This window comes from Chinchilla lanigera, unplaced genomic scaffold, assembly GCF_000276665.1.
Source record: "Chinchilla lanigera isolate Chin_1 unplaced genomic scaffold, ChiLan1.0 scaffold00143, whole genome shotgun sequence".
NCBI lineage: Eukaryota > Metazoa > Chordata > Mammalia > Rodentia > Chinchillidae > Chinchilla > Chinchilla lanigera.
In genome coordinates this window covers 336,737-341,152 of record NW_004955544.1, presented here as the reverse complement: position 1 = coordinate 341,152, position 4,416 = coordinate 336,737, and positions in this window count along the sequence as shown.

Genomic DNA, 4,416 nt, shown 5'->3' with positions numbered 1-4,416 from the left:
GGAAGGAAGGAAGGAAGGAAGGAAGGAAGGAAGGAAGGAAGGAAGGAAAGAAGGAAGGAAAGGAATAGCAAGAAAGTGTGTCAGAATGGAAGAGAGAGGGATCTTTTTATAACTGATTGAAACTGTAGAGAGAAAGAAAGGAAAGAAGGAAGGGAGAGAGGGAGGAAGGAAAGAAGGAAGGAAGGAAGGAAGGAAGGAAGGAAGGAAGGAAGGAAGGAAGGAAAGAAAGAAGGATGAAGGAAGGAAGGAAGGAAAGGAATAGCTAGAGAGGGTGTCAGAATGGAAGAGAGTGGGAACTTTCTACAACTGATTGCAATTTGAGAGAGAAAGAAGAGTCACAAGGAAGGAAAGGAGGGAGGAAGAAGAGAAGGATGGAAGGATGGAAGGGAGGGAGGAGGGAGAGAAGGAAGGAAGGAAGGTAGGAAAGAAGAACGAAGGAAAAGAATAGCAGGAGAGGGTGTCAGAATGGAAGAGAGTGGGGTCTTTCTATAACTGATTGCAATTTGAGAGAGAAAGAAAAGAAAGAAGGAAGTAAGGGAGGGAGGAAGGAAAGAAGGAAGGAAGGAAGTGTGGAAGGAAGGAAGGAGTGAAGGAAAAGAATAGCAGGAGAGGGTGTCAGAATGGAAGAGAGTGGGATCTTTCTACAACTGATTGCAATTTGAGAGAGAAAGAAAGGAAAGAAGGAAGGGAGGGAAGAAGGAAAGAAGGGAGGAAGGAAGGAAGGAAAGATGGAGGGAAGGAAGGAAGAAAGGAAGGAAGGAAGGAAGGAAGGAAGGAAGGAAGGAAGGAAAGGAATAACAGGAGAGGGTGTCAGAATGGAAGAGCGTGGGATCTTTCTACAACTGATTGAAATTTGAGAAAGAAAGAAAAGAAAGAAGGAAGGGAGGGAGGAAAGAAAGAAGGAAGGAAGGAAAGAAATAGCAGGAAAGGGTGTTAGAACAGAAGAGAGTGGGATCTTTCTACAAGTGATTGAAATTTGAGGGAGAAAGAAAGGAAAGAAGGAAGGAAGGAAGGATGGATGGACAGAAGGAAGGAAGGAGGGAAAGGAATAGCAGGAGAGGGTGTCAGAATGGAAGAGAGTGGGATCTTTCTACAACTGATTGAAATTTGTGAGAGAAAGAAGGGAAAGGAAGGGAAGGAGGAAGGAAAGAAGGAAGGAAGGAAAGAAGGAAAGAAAGAAAGAAGGAAAGGAATAGTGGAAGAGGGTGTCAGAATGGAAAAGAGTAGGATCTTTCTACAACTGATTGCAATTTGAGAGAGAAAGAAAGGAAAGAAGGGAGGGAGGAAAGAAAGAAGGAAGGAAGGAAGGAAAGGGATACCAGGAGAGGGTGTCGGAATGGAAGAGAGTGGGATCTTTCTACAACTGATTGAAATTTGAGAGAGAAAGAAAGGAAGGAAGGGAGGGAGGAAGGAAAGAAGGAAGGAAGGATGGAAGGACTGAAGGAAGGAAAGAAGAAAGGAAGGAAAGGAATAGCAGGAGAAGGTGTCAGAATGGAAGAGAGTGGGATCTTTCTACAACTGATTGAAATTTGAGAGAGAAAGAAATGAAAGAAGGAAGGGAAGGAAGGAGGAAGGAAAGAAGGAAGGAAGAAAGGAAGAAAGAAAGGAAGGAAGGGAACAGCAGCAAGGGGTGAGAAGGGAGAAAGGTAGGCTCATCTTCAGACTAACTGAAATTGCAAAGTGAAGTTCAGATCAATACTGCTTCCAAAAAATCTACTGAATCAAATGTTACTGTATAATTATAACTTTCATTTAATCTAATGAATTTATTGTCTTGAGGTCCTCCTGCATGATTGATTATGAGCTTCCTTAAAAATTTCCAATATTTGGGCATATGTAGGATGGAAGGATCTGGAAATCTGCACATAGACTTAGATGAGGCCAGGTTGGCAAGAAGGAACTTCAGGTAAGACACACTAGGTAATGCTGGAGGGATGGAAGAAAGAGAATGTACTCCCAGGGTTGTCGGGAGACTTGGAGGGGCAGGAACTTTTTGCAGTGTAGCAATGTCAGCCTATGTGTACCCATGTGTAGTTCTCATATACTCTGTAAGATAAAGCATATCCAGCCAGACTGCAGAATATTAATGTGAACCGAACCAGACTATAGAATGTTAGTGTGTGCCCATATAAGGAGACAAAGACAAAACAGTTGTATGAATATCTGTAACTACACCACGTTCAGTACTCAGCCTGTGATTACAAATTCACTGAGTCAGTGCCAGAAGAATAAAGCTATTCCATGGGAGAAAGTGCTGGGTATCCCTTATTTTTCCGTGAAAATCCTCCAGCACCCAGAAGGGTGTCCTCGGGGAGCACCAGGAGGAATTGCCCTCTCCCTGCCTGGTGAACCATGAGCATTGATCATAGAGAGATAAAGGGTGGAAGATGAGTGTAAGGGAGTTTGCAGGGGGTGCTAAGCAGGTCCCTCCCTTCTCCACCATGCACGTTGGACTCATCATACTCTCCCACCCACATCCATATAGCGCTTGTTGTGTCTCTGCCCCTCCCCCAGTCACTCCCATTGGCTAGTGAGTTGACGGCCTCCCCACAAAAGCCCAAAGCCATGGTCATCTTCATGAAAGCTATATAAAGGGAGTGTGGACCTACCTAGAGTAGACCACAGGGAGAAACTGACCTAGCAAAAGTGGCCAGACATCCATCACAGCTTCTTAGAGATACTAAAAGAGCAGAACCCTCATGAGAAAGAAGAGAAAGGCAGTTTCATCACTGCAGCTTAAGAACAAGGGGAGTGGACCACCCAAGCTCCTCCCTTTCTCCCACTTGACAACTTTCCCGAGACTCATACTCTGCCCTCAGACTGTTCTTCTCAGGAAGCCGCTGTTCCCCTCATTTCTCTCCCTTGTTGGGTTTTTGGCATTGTCAACACTGCCCACATTGTTCCAATAGACAGCCAACTTTCAGACCAACAGGCATAATCAAAGCTCTCTTCACCTGGCTTACATTTTGACTTGTTAACCTGCATTCTCCTCTACTTCTATGACTAAGTTTTGGGTGATTTTGAGGAACTGCTTAGCCCCTCTAATTGGCTGGGTATTAGCATGTATGTTCTTGTTACGGTTTGTGTCTGCATGTTTCCCCAGATCCTCATGCAGTCATGGGTGGGCGTCTAGATTTATGATTGATTCATTGTCCAGTGTTGGAATTATGGATGTGAGTGCCACACCCGCCCTGAGGCAGGCAGTTTGCACACAATGTAAGGGAGAGAAAGAAGCTTCTTGCTGCTCTTCCACCCTTTTTCTCTTGTTGCTTTGGCTATCTTCCACTGCCATGAATGGTTGCCCTCTGCCATGTGCCACTCTGCCTTGGAGCCAACCAAGTATGGACTGAAACCTCCACAAACAGTGAGCTAAATAAAGCTTTCCTTCCTTAATTTTGGGTGTCAGGTATTTTGTCCCAGCAATGAGAGAAAAATAACCAAAACAATCCCATTGCAATCCTCTTGCTGGTTGTGCTGTTTTCCTAGAGGTAGTTGTATCTGTTTCTAAATATTTTTTATTTCAGTTGAATATTTTTAATGTGATACAATAATGAAATTAAATATGAGTACAAGAAGATATACAAGTGGATAGTTTAAAACGATAGCCAAAGATCAAGGCAAGTGGTTCTTACTTGTAATCCCCTGCTCAGGGAGTTGAGGCTAGAGGATCTCAGATTTGAGGCCAGCCCGTGTAGCTTAGTGAGACTCTGACTCAAAATGAAAAATAAAAGGAAAGAGTTGCGAATGTAACTCAGTGTTTAAATGGTTGTGGGTTCAATCTCCAGTATTGACAAAAACAGAAGTAAATTCCTTAAAAAAGAAAAAAGCTGTTGTGACAGTTCATATTTAATTTTAAGTATCATCTTGGCTACACAATAGTTAGCTGTGTGGTTAAATACTATTCTAGAATTTTTTGTGAAGGTATTTTGTAGATGTGATGACCATTTACAATCAGTTGACTTTAAGTAGAGGAGGTTACCCTCAATAGTGTGATTAAATGGAGGAGGTTACCCTTGATAATTAAGTGAGCCTCATATCATCAGTCAAAGCCTTAAGAACCAAAGAACCTTTGCTTTTAAGGAGTTCTTCCTCCATGGGGCTGGGGATTTAGCTCAGCGGCAAAAGTGTCTGCCTGGCAAGCGCAAGATCATGAGTTCGGTTCCCGGTACTGGAGAAAAACCAAAAAAAAAATAAAAAATAAAAAATAAAAGGAGTTCTTCCTCCAGATTGCTACAGAGAAGCCCTACCTACCAGCTCTCCTGGTATATTTCAGGGTGAAGGTTGCAACATCAACACTTGCCCAGGTTTCCACCTTGCATCCTGCCCTGCAGAGTTCAACCTCAGCAACTCCCATTATGCCTTGAAACAAATGTATACCTCTGTCTTCATCATTTCCTCTTGGTTCTGTTTCTCTGA